The sequence below is a fragment of the Rhinoderma darwinii genome, chromosome 5, assembly GCF_050947455.1.
Source record: "Rhinoderma darwinii isolate aRhiDar2 chromosome 5, aRhiDar2.hap1, whole genome shotgun sequence".
NCBI classification, from domain to species: domain Eukaryota; kingdom Metazoa; phylum Chordata; class Amphibia; order Anura; family Rhinodermatidae; genus Rhinoderma; species Rhinoderma darwinii.
In genome coordinates this window covers 145554607-145567640 of record NC_134691.1, presented here as the reverse complement: position 1 = coordinate 145567640, position 13034 = coordinate 145554607, and the positions used below count along the sequence as shown (strand labels likewise).

Below are 13034 nucleotides of genomic sequence, written 5' to 3'. Positions count from 1 at the left end.
TCCCAGCCTCATAATACCAGCCTGCGGCTGCCGCCCCAGAGCCCGACCATCACTACAGATGGTCGGGTACTGGATCGTACCCAGCTCTTCCCGGCACCCCTGGTGGTGGTGGGTACCGGGGTAATAATGGTGTTTAGTGTTAGCCTCTGTACCGGCTAACACTAAGCCTCCCCTTAGTAATGGACCTTGTCACTCAGACAGCGGCCATTACTAAAGTGATAGTAATAAAACTTGAAAAGAAAAGACAAAGATATAGATAAAATATTTTATTGAAATAAAGCACCCCCAACACAACCCTCATTAACCATTTTATTGATGAAAAAAAAGCGTCATCTAAGTAGTCCTCGAAACCGACGTAGTCCAAACACCAAACCTGTAAAAAATCAAAAATATTTAAAAAAAAAAAATGAAATAAAACATGTCGTAGGCTTAGTTTCACTTTCATGTGTGATACTGACTGTTATACCATGTATAGAAGCCTGCGGCAAAGTTGGCTTAGATACAGGGAGCCAGCAGACAGTATCATACATGGCCATACAGACATTTATACAAACATACATACATACATACATGCAAACATACATGCACATATACACATACAAACATGACAACATACATACATACAAGCAAACATACATACAAGCAAACATACATACAAGCAAGCAAACATACATACAAGCAAACATACAAGCAAACATACATACATACAAGCAAACATACATACAAGCAAGCAAACATACATACAAGCAAACATACATACATACATACAAGCAAACATACATACATACAAGCAAACATACATACAAGCAAACATACATACAAGCAAACATACATACAAGCAAACATACATACATACAAGCAAACATACATACAAGCAAACATACATACATACAAGCAAACATACATACATACAAGCAAACATACAAGCAAACATACATACAAGCAAACATACATACAAGCAAACATACATACATACATACAAGCAAACATACATACATGCAAACATATATACATACATGCAAACATATATACATACGAGCAAACATATATACATACGAGCAAACATACATACAAGCAAACATACAAGCAAACATACAAACATACATAAATGCAAACATACATGCATACATACATGCAAACATACATGCACATATACACATACATGCAGATATACACATACAAACATGACAACATACATACATACAAGCAAACATACATACAAGCAAACATACACATACATGCACATATACACATACATACAAGAAAACATACATACATGCAAACATACATGCATACATACAAACATACACACATACATGAAAACATACATACATGCAAACATACATGCACATATACACATACAAACATGAGTACATACATACAAGCAAACATACATACATGCAAACATACATACATGCAAACATACATACATACATGCAAACATACATACACATACATGCACATATACACATACAAACATGACAACATACATACATGAAAACATACATACAAACATACATACATGCAAACATACCTACATGAAAACACATACACACATACATACATGCAAACATACATACATGAAAACATACATACATACATGACAACATACATACATGAAAACATACATACAAGCAAACATACATACATACATACAAACATACATACATGCAAACATACATACATGAAAACATACATACACATATACACATACAAACATGACAACATACATACATGAAAACATACATACAAACATACATACATGAAAACACATACACACATACAAACATGACAACATACATACAAGAAAACATACATACATGCAAACATACATACATGAAAACATACATACATACATGCAAACAAACATACATGCACATATACACATACAAACATGACAACATACATACATGAAAACATACATACAAGCAAACATACATACATACAAACATACATACATGCAAACATACATACATACATGACAACATACATACAAAAATAAACTCACCTAAGACGTTCCCACGAAGAGCTGAACGGTCCCGTCACTTTTCTTCTCCCATTCACAATAACAGAGCGGTGGGCGCAGATGACGTAATCACGTGGGCCTGATATGATTACGTCATCTGCGCCACAACGCATTGTTACTATGAATGCGAGCTGCGCCAAGAAGAAGGAAGATGGCAAGTGACGGGACCATTCAGAGCGCCGTTAGAATGTCTTAGGTGAGTTTATTTTTTTTAAATATATTTTTACTTGTTCACCGGGTGCTGATGCAGCACCGATGCGGCGGGTACAAAAAACAAAAATGTAGTGACAGGGAAGGGGGAGGGAAAAGTGGCTTGCCGAAACGGGGAGAATGTAGTGTAGTGTAGTGTAGTGTAAGGTTGATGACATTCACGGTAAGTTCGGCTCAATCGGGCTTACCATGCCCGCTTGAGACGAACATTCTCCCGATGTTGCTAGAACTACAGTATCTAGCAACATCGGGAGCGCGCACACTGCAGAGAGGAGCGGCTTGATTGACATCGAGCCGCTCACGCCCCTTTTTAGAAAAGATAACCAGCACTTGCTGAGTTATCAAGTGTAAAAAAAAGGCACTTAGGAAATGAATTTTTAAATTTTTTTAACACCAAATGTTTTCAAATTCATTTCCTGCTTAGAATGTATAAAAAAAAAAAATTTGAGTCAACTTGGGACAACCCCTTTAATAACCGGGTCAGTAACTCATCAGGGGTCTCCCCATTTTTCTGGAATTTTGGGTTTAATCCACGGTTCTCCTCCGTTTCACCTGGTAGTTCCAACAATCCTGAGGTAGAGGTCGTTCATCGGGAACTGTGCACAGTCTGGGCCCAGGCTCAGAAGAACCTAGAGGCGTCCCAGAGCATACAAAAAACTCAGGCAGATAGAAGACGTTCTGCTAACCCCTTGTTTATGGTCGGGGATCTGGTGTGGCTATCGTCTAAGAACTTGTGCCTTAAAGTCCCGTCCAAGAAGTTTGCTCCCCGATTTATAGGGCTGGACAAGGTCATTGAAGTCCTCAATCCTGTCTCCTTCCGACTGGAGTTGCCCCCATCTTTTCGAGTACACGACGTGTTTCATGCCTCCCTCCTTAAACGCTGCTCCCCATCCTTGGCTCCCTCGAGGAAACCTCCTGTCCCCGTTCTCACCCCTGAGGGGGTAGAATTCGAGGTGGCCAAGATTGAGGACAGCAAGATGGTCCAAGGCTCCCTCCAGTACCTGGTCCATTGGAGAGGATACGGGCCTGAGGAGAGGACTTGGGTACCCGCCCGGGATGTTCACGCTGGGGTATTGGTCAGGAGGTTCCACCTTCGTTTCCCCAATAAACCAGGTCCATCTAGAAAGGGTCCAGTGGCCCCTCATAAAAGGGGGGGTACTGTTAAGGATCTGCCAGGCACAGCTTCTGTATCTACGCCCATAGGTAATCAGTCTGCACCTGCTTCTATGTCTGTGAGACTGACTCCTTCTTCCACCACTCAGGATGGCAGGCTTAGGAGTGGGAGAGCCTATCACAGCCTGGCCAGACGGAGCTAGCTCCCGCCCTCTGTCTATTTATACCTGCCTTTCCTGTTCCACCTTGCTTGTGATTCTTCTCGTTTGGTTTCCTGGCCCTGCTGCAGCTTCTTGAACTATTTGACCCTTCTTCATATTGACCCTGGCTTCCTGACTACTTTCCTGCTCTGCGTTTGGTACCTCGTACACTCCTGGTTTGACTCGGCTTGTTCACTACTCTCCTGCTCTGCGTTTGGTACCTCGTACACTCCTGGTTTGACTCAACTCGTTCACCACTCTTGTTGCTCACGGTGTTGCCGTGGGCAACTGCCCCTTTTCCCTTGCTTCTGTGTACCCTTGTCTGTTTGTCTGTCGTGCACTTATTGAGCGTAGGGACCGTCACCCAGTTGTACCCCGTCGCCTAGGGCGGGTCGTTGCAAGTAGGCAGGGACTTGCATTTTGCTCGATAGGGAGATCATTGATTTTGGCAAGGAGATCCATCGTGTCCCTTGTATAGGAGAGTAAGGTTTCCACAAAGTTTCTGAGAACCTTATCAATGTAAACCCCTACGTTTTGTGTCAGTCCCGCAATACCTGACACAATAGGGCGCCCTTTGAGGGAATTGGTACCCTTCTGTATTTTGCGAAGGGCGTAAAACGTGTGGGTCTGAGGTTTTTCCACTGCCGTGAACTTATATTCATGTTCATCAATTAGCTTTTTCTCCTTTGCCTTTTTTAAGATTTTGAAAAGTTCCATTTTGAATCTTCTGTAAGAATTTCATAACTCATTGGGTCATTTTTTCTAAACTAGACCTGCGGGGGGCCTACAATTTAATACGGATTCATCAGGGTGACAAGTGGAAGACTGCATTTAATACTCGTAATGGACACAATGAATACCTGGTCATGCCCTTCGGCCTGTGTAACGCCCCCTCGGTGTTACAGGAATTTGTCAATCACATTCTTCGTGATCTCCTCTATGTCTGTGTTGTGGAGTATCTCGATGACATTTTGATTTTTTTCCCCAGATCTTGTAACTCATGTCCGAGTCATGTCCGCCAGGTGTTGCTTCGATTAAGGGAGAATCATCTTTATGCCAAGCTGGAGAAGTGCGTGTTTGAAAAAAAGTCTCTACCCTTCCTGGGCTATATCATCTCCGATCAGGGTCTCAAAATGAACCCTTAGAAAGTTAAGGCAGTCCTGGAATGGCCACACCCCCAAGTCTTAAGGGCCATACAATGATTCCTGGGATTCGCCAACTTCTACCGGCTGTTCATCCTCAACTTCTCTTCATTTACAGCTCCCATCTCTACCCTCACTAAAAATGGCATGAATGCCAAGGTGTGGACTCCGGAGGCAGAAGCCGCATTTAATACCTTAAAAAAGGCCTTCACGTCAGCCTCTATTCTTCATCACCCTGATGTATCCCTACAGTTTTCATTATAGGTGGACGCTTCCTCTGTTGGTGCTGGTGCACTTTTGTTCCAGAGAGGTTCGAAAGGCAAGACTGTGGTATGCGGCTACTATTCTAAGCTGTTTTCTTCCGCAGAGCGCAACTACTCAATTGGGGATCGGGAGTTACTGGCCACCAAGCTGGCCCTGCAAGAGTGGAGACACATACTGGAAGGCGCAGCTCATCCTATCCTGGGCTTTACGGACCACAAGAACCTGACCTAACTTCAGACAGCTCAATGGCTGAATCCTCGTCAAGCCAGGTGGTCGCTGTTCTTTGCTTGGTTCCGGTTCGAACTCCACTGCCGACCTGCTGACAAGAATATGAGGGACGATGCCTTGTCTAGGTCGTTTGAGACAGAGGATACTGTGGAGTCCCCACAGAATATTATTGATCCTTCCTGCATCTTCTCTGTTAACCCTCTGCAAGTTAGAGACATTCCTCCGGGAAGGACTTTTGTACGTCTGGCAGACAGAGAAAGAATTCTTCGCAGGGGTCACAGTTCCAAGCTAGCAGGTCACGTGGGTGCCCGTAAGACCTGAGACCTAATTGCACGTCAGTTCTGGTGGCCCACGCTGCCCAAAGACATCATGGACTTTGTCTCCTCCTGTACGGTATGCGCAGCAAAAAAAGTTGCCCACTCGAGACCAGCTGGTCTGCTCCAGCCGCTGCCTGTGCCCGATGCCCCCTGGCAGTATGTTGCGATGGACTTTGTCACGGATCTGCCTCCCCCTGCTGGATGTAGTGTGATCTGGGTGGTGGTGGATCGATTTTCCAAAATGGCTCATTTTGTTCCCCTGACTGGCATGTCTTCTGCTGCTCGACTGGCCAACCTCTTCGTTCAACACATCTTCAGCATGGCTTGCCCCTTCATATTGTCTCGGATCGAGGGGTCCAGTTCACTTCGAAGTTCTGGAGAGCACTCTGCGGTCTCCTCGGTGTAAAGTTGGACTTCTCCTCGGCCTATCATCCCCAGTCCAATGGTCAAGTCGAGAGGGTTAACCAGATTATGGAGAACTATCTGCGGCACTTTGTCTTCAGCCGGCATGATGACTGCTCCCGTGCACGGAGTTCTCCTATAATAACCATACTAGTGAGTCCACCACCTCCAGTCCGTTCTTCATCATCTACGGCCAACATCCTAAAATACCTCTTCCTGTCTCTACTATGTCCCAGGTGCCTGCAGCTGACTCTACCTTCAGGAACTTTCTGCAGATATTGCAACAGACCTTGAGATGTTCTATTCTGCTGGCGGTTGACCGCATGAAGAGAAAGGCAGACACTAGAAGACGAGAGCCTCCTCAGTTTCTTCCAGGTACGAAGGTCTGGCTGTCTTCCAGGAATATCCGGCTGAGGGGGCCGTCTTGCAAATTTGCTCCCAGTTTCCTCGGACCCTTCGAGATTCTGCTACAAATTAACCCTGTGTCTTACAAGCTTCGGCTGCCTCCTACCCTCAAGATCCCTAACTCCTTCCATGTCTCCCTGCTGAAGCCCGTGGTTTTGAACCGCTACTCCAGGACTCCTAGTTTCGCAGTGGCTCCTGGCGGCTCGTCAGGGACTTTCAAAGTAAGGGAGATCCTGGCCACCAAGAAAGTGGGAGGAAGGACATTTTATTTGGTGGATTGGAGGGGATTTGGTCCAGTTCTCGTGAAGTAGTTTCTCTCCCGCTCTGGCCCCAAGAGGAGGGGGAGTAAGAGGGGGGGATACTGTTACGTCTATGGCCGTGGCCCGTCGTACTGACTTGCCCTCCGGCGGCCGCAGCCATGGACACGTGAGTTCTCTGCGGCGTCTCATTCCTGTGCGACGCCGGCACTCACTTCCTGGATCTGAGACTGTCTCCCGCAGGGCGCGCGTAAACGCACGTGCACGGCCTTAAAGGGCCAGTGCGCGCACAATTGCAGGGAGTCTGCAATCAGACCAGAATGCTGCTGGAATATAAAAAGGGCTCTGCCCTCTTGATCATTGTCTGAGCGTTGTTGTTTACCTAAAGTTTGTCTTGCAAATGGTATCCTAGTGTTTTCCAGTTCCCAGTGTTACCCGTTCCTGCTGCCTGTACCCTGTATCCCATGCTACCGTGCCTCTGTGCCGTCTAGAGTTGAAGTTGAGTTGTGTCTTCCGCTGCATATACTGTGTCACACCCCGCCGGGTGTCCGTCTACTGCCGGAGTCTTATCTTCAGCCTGAATCACCGCTACTGTCTACATTGGCTCCGGTACCCTTTCTGGACTATAGACTTTGTACTGTACCTGTTTGGCCAGCTGCTATCCCGCTACGCGGTACATCCCAGTGGGTCCACACCCCACGTCGTGACAATTCGCTTCTACATCTGACTTTCTTTCAAACTATAAACCGTATTTTTAACACCTTGGCACATAATAATGTACATGCACAGCATGGAAAGGCAACCATTCACGCATTCCGCTGCGCATGTACGTGATTGCGATCATGCGGCACAGAAGCTGTGCCCACACGATACCTGCGGGAGCCCATCAGCCAGGCTCCCACTGCAACGGCTAGGATTACAGAAACCTCCAATCCATGTAATTTAACCCCTTAAATTAAAACGGTTAAATAATGTTGAGTAAAAAAAGAATACAGTAAAAATGAAAATAAAACCACTTTTTTCCCTAAGAAGTGGTTTTATTTACTAGGAGTGTAAATAAATAAATAAACATATCCGGTATCGCCACGATCGTAACGACCCGAACAATAAAGTTAACATATTAATTAACACATTATATATAAACCGCCGGGTGAACCCCATACCAAAAAACACACAAAAACATTCACCCACCAAAAAATTAAACAAAAGTTAATCAATAAGTCCCATGTACTCCAAAATAGTACCAATGAAAACTACATCTCGTTCTGAAAAAAACAAACCCACATATGGCTACATCAAAAAATAAAAAAGTTACAGCGTAGTACAGTAGCAGCAGAGTGGATGAGATTTGAACAAATGTCATACATACGTGGCGTAAAAAACATGCCAAACAATATTTCATAAATCGACCTGCGGTGTATGTTTTTAATCCGCAGAATGTCAATTTATGCTTTGGAATCGCTGATTTTCTGTTGATGGTTTTCCCCATTGAATTCAATAGGGATGTAAACAATAGCAGATGTTGCCATTTTTCCAGTGAAAAAACACTGATTCCACCACAAAAACTGCAACTCAGAAAAAAAAAAAAAAGATTATATTTACCCAGATCTTTCGGTTTCTGCGTCCAGCCTGGCCTCCAGGGATGACGTTTCATCCTATGTCACTGCTACAGCCAATCACAGGCTGCAGCGACAGTCACATGGGATGATACGTCATCCCAGGATGCCAGCCTGGATGACGTCAGAGGGCCGGCCTCCTGGGATGACGTTACATCTAATGAGACCACCGCTGCAGCCAATTACAGGCTGCAGCGGTCACATGGGCTGCAGCGTCATTCAGGTAGGCCGTACCGGACTGCACAGGAGGGACGTGTCGCCATAGCAACGGGTTACGTAAGTATTAGCATTTTTACCACTGCTTTCCGCAGCAGAACTTCCGTCCGAAAAAACTCACCACAACGGAATGTACTGCGGTTTCCAGGTCGGATACGCTGCGTGGTTTCTCCGCAGTGTATAACCCCACGTTAAAGTAACAACCACCTCAGACAACCTCATTGTTTTAGGGCTCACACACACACAAACACACGTTTCTGTTGTTCTAACTAACATACATTTCTCACTTGAAGATGCTAAATAGTTCATGAAGTTAGTAAATACACAAAAAACATAAAGCATAGATTCTGTTTTGATTTCTACTGTAAAGATACCATTGGTCCTGTTACTTATCAAAAGATGCTACAGCCCATTTTGTCTCACCATCTTTATAGAAACAAGTCCAGACGGCCAGTTCAAATGTTTCTTTCTTTGAAACATCCATATCCAATCCCCTATTCAGCTTACACCACTTTGACAGGGGCTTGCTAACCCATATGCCATGTCTATTCATCTGCTGCTGTAGGGTGGGAGGAGCCTGCGGAACATCCTCTACTCTGATCTGGTGATCGCCCAGATCCTCATTTGCTGTGACTGTTGCCCATAGCCCAGCTATGCTGGAGGATACTTGTGCCCTTCTCACTAGGTATCACGCTTTATTTTGTTTTTTGATCTTTTAAAATTTTCCAAAGAGCCAAATGATAAAAATATAAGAGAGAATTACAAAAACAATTTGCTTTCTTTTATTCTAAGTCTAACCACACTAGAAAGGTATCTTCTGAGCTAGCAGTATGATTTTTCATGAGGGAGACAAGCCTGTTGCAGCTGCGGGACACGTCCTTCAGTGTACAATGTGTAACACTTATTTACTTTCACTTTAGTTCTTTCACTGTGCAGGCTGTTTGTTATTTAAGTCAAGATAAACTCAGAAAATAGAGACACTCGTGTCTAAGGACGATAGAGTCCTCTTATTTAGACTGGGTTCACACAAATCGCGTAAAAAAACAAACGCACTTTGACCGCGATGTGAAAACTCAGTCGTCACACTTCATTGCCCCCACTATGTGTTCTCCGTTGGAGGTGCGTCTTGAGGCAGTACAATCACGCAGCCGTAAAGGACTTTTTCACCCTGATGTAGACACAGACATTTTTCGTTTTTACGTTTGTTTTTCACTCCCCGCCTTCCAAAAGCTATAACTTTTTTCTTTTTCTGTCAATAGAGTGGTTTGAGGGCTTATTCATTGCGGGAGGCGTTGTTGTTTCTTTTTTGTTTGAAAGGCAATTTTATTAAGACCTCAGCAAACAGCGATACAAAATAGAAAAGTATAAAATAATGTTCCATACAGCAAATAATACAGTAGTACCAAGTATACAAGGTCAATTATTAACAAAAACCTACGGATATACTTCTACACATATCATCATGTATAAATATTAGGAAACAACAAAAAAAAAAACCTGAACAAACAGCCCTTCCTTATCAGAAGAAAATGTAAAATAAAATCTGGTGAGGACCAGTCAAGGGAAAAGTTTAGTGGAGGGATGGGGGACTGGAGACGTAGGAGTTATAGTTTCTATTGACACCATTTAAAGTACCATATAATGTACTGGGAAACGGAAAAAAAAAATTATTTGTGGGGCGGAATTGGGAAAAAGTTTTTGGGGTTTTGTTTTTACGGCTAAAAACGGCAACTAAACTTTATTCTGCGGCTCAATACAATTACGGCCAAATTTATATAGGTTTTTTATATTTTACTACTTTTACAAAGAAAAAACTATTTGTTAAAAAAAAATTGTTTTGCTTCACTATATTCTGAGAGCTGTAACGCAATCATTTTTTCGTCGATTGAGTGGTGTAAGGGCTTTTTTTTTTTTGCAGGACGAGCTGTAGTTTTTATTGGTACCATTTTTTGGTACATTAGATTTTTTTATCACTTTTTCTTAAAAATTTTTTAGTGCTAAGATGACCCAAAAATAAAAATTCTGGTGTTTTACAATTTTTTTTTACACGGTTCACCATGCGAGTTAAATAATGGTATATTGTAGTAGTTTCGCCTTTTACAGACACGGCAATACAAATTTTGTTTATTCTTTTTCTTTTTTTACATTGTGCTTACACTCCTGAATAATGTATTTAACTTTTTTTTACACTTTTTATTAGTCCCCTAGGGGACTTGAACCAGCGATCGATAGATACAATACACTGCAATACAAATGTATTGCAGCATATTGTCATTTTTATAGGATTCAACTAAGCCCTGCCAGAGGCATGGCTTAGCAGAGGCAAGGCTTAGCAGAGGCAGACAGAAGGCAGATCTGGGGGCCTTCATTAGGCATGGGGACAAGCGATCGTAGTAACCATAGTTCGTCCCCATACTAAACCAACATTGCTTAGTTTAAAGGGAGAAACTAAAGCGGATTGACAAGCTGTATTGTCAATCGGCGCTCATTTTAACAGTGGTAAACACGGGCAATATCTGCCCATGTAAAACCACCTTTAGGGTATGTGCACACACACTAATTACGTCCGTATTTGACGGACGTATTTCGGCCGCAAGTACCGGACCGAACACAGTGCAGGGAGCCGGGCTCCTAGCATCCTAGTTATGTACGATGCTAGGAGTCCCTGCCTCGCTGCAGGACAACTGTCCCGTACTGAAAACATGATTACAGTACGTGACAGTTGTCCTGCAGCGAGGCAGGGACTCCTAGCATCGTACATAAGTATGATGCTAGGAGCCCGGCTCCCTGCACTGTGTTCGGTTCGGTGCTTGCGGCCAAAATACGTCCGTCAATTATGGACGTAATTAGTGTGTGTGCACATACCCTTAATCTGTCCCAATGTTCTAAGTTGTCTCCGTATCTTCTTTCTACAGAAGGGTGTGGATTGCCTGGTTGGGTGGTTTTTGAATCCATTTGTGTGATTTTGTAAGTCTTTTTGTGTATAAGGGAGTTAGATAATTACCTTTCACACTTTCCATCTTTGTCTGGTCATGGCCGGTTCTTCCAAGATACAAGAGCCACCTATAGTGGAGGGAATGTAATACAGCCACAACAGCAATGCAAGGCAGGAAAACAAGGGCACTTAAAGAGGCTCTGCCACCACATTATAAGTGGCCTATCTTGTACATGATGTGATCGGCGCTGTAATGTAGATTACAGCCCAGTTGTCCATTGAGAAACTCATTAGCATAAAGCTAATATAGGTCATAACTCTGTCAAAAATGATTGTTTTTCTAAATAAAAAACACTGCTGTAATCTACATTACAGCGCCGATAACATCATGTACAAGATAGGGCACTTATAATGTGGTGACAGAGCCTCTTTAAAGGCACAGTATCCGATAAATAACCACAGAACACATCATGGATCTAGGAAGACGAAAGCATAATCAAATCAATGCAATAAACTATATTTTACTTGGGGATGCAATCCCTGCATGTTACAATGGTACCATACTATTGTAGAAGACCAACTACGCCTTTCATCATGCCTCCCAACCGTCCCATATTCTAGGCAGTGTCCCGGTTTTAACTGTATCTGTGTCCTCAAGATACAATTACAGTTTAACCCAATGGTGGAGCAGGGAGCTGTCAGCTCCCTGCTCCACCATTCACCCTTGATGTGGGGCTAGGTGAGTATTTATTTTGATATTTTTAGGAGGCACTATGAGGGCATTATACTGTTTGGGGGGCATTACACTGTGTATGGGGGGCATATGGATGCATTATACTGTATGTGGAGGCACTATAGGGGCATTATACTGCATAGTGGGCAATATCGGGGCATTATACTATACATATATACTATATATGTACTATAAGTGCACTTCACTTGGGGCACTATGGAGGCCTTATACTGTGTGGGGGGCACTATGGGGGTATTTTACTGTGTGTTTGGGAATATGGGGGCATTATGCTGTGTGGGGGGCACTATGGGGGCAGTGCACCCTTTGTGGAGGCACTATGGGGGCATTATACTCTGTTGGGGGCATTAGACTGTGTGGGGCAATATACTGTGTGTGGGGGCACTATATTGTGTGGGGGTACTATACTGTGTGAGGAGGCACTATGGGGCATTATGTGTGAGGAGGCACGATTGGGGCATTATACTTTGTGTGGGGCACTATGGGGTTTTATACTGTGTGGGGGCACTATGAGGGCATGATACTGTGTGGGTCACAAAGGGACCTGGAAATAGAGGCTTGGCAGTTGGGAGGTACGCTATCATTATTTTTGCCTACACTTTGTAACATCCCAGTGGTCTATATATGTAATTAAACTGATCCCGACTTGTCATGGCTATCTGACACGTATATATATAAAACCATAACCACCTATACCTGTTCGATAGCATATATTACCTGCTAGTGCCACTTTGGCCACTAGGTGTCTTCAGTCACATTACAGCCAAATTGCGCCAAAGAGTCTGCTACCGGTAGTTGTGTATGCACTTGTAGGCATATCCCGTCTTGCCCTCTCAGCTCCCGGCTTCAGATTGAGCTTGTGCGCATGTCCCACACGCTTTAGCCCTAGAACAGCTGCCAATAAACCAATGAGAGTGTGTGTGGGCGTGGTTTATATGCCAGGCAGACTGGG

The 13034-nt window shown here is 43.8% G+C and overlaps 1 long non-coding RNA gene across 2 annotated transcripts in view; it reads right to left on the bottom strand.

The window, feature by feature from the left end:
- The window catches only part of LOC142652744 (uncharacterized), a 47967-nt gene extending 35048 nt beyond the window's left edge, over positions 1–12919 (bottom strand). For both annotated transcript variants that reach the window (XR_012847913.1, XR_012847912.1), the window contains exons 1-2: positions 12800–12919; positions 11401–11459 (exon numbers count right to left, since the gene is read on the bottom strand). This is a non-coding gene — a long non-coding RNA (uncharacterized LOC142652744). The remainder of the gene's footprint in view (positions 1–11400; positions 11460–12799) is intronic.
- Positions 12920–13034: the final 115 nt, after the last annotated feature.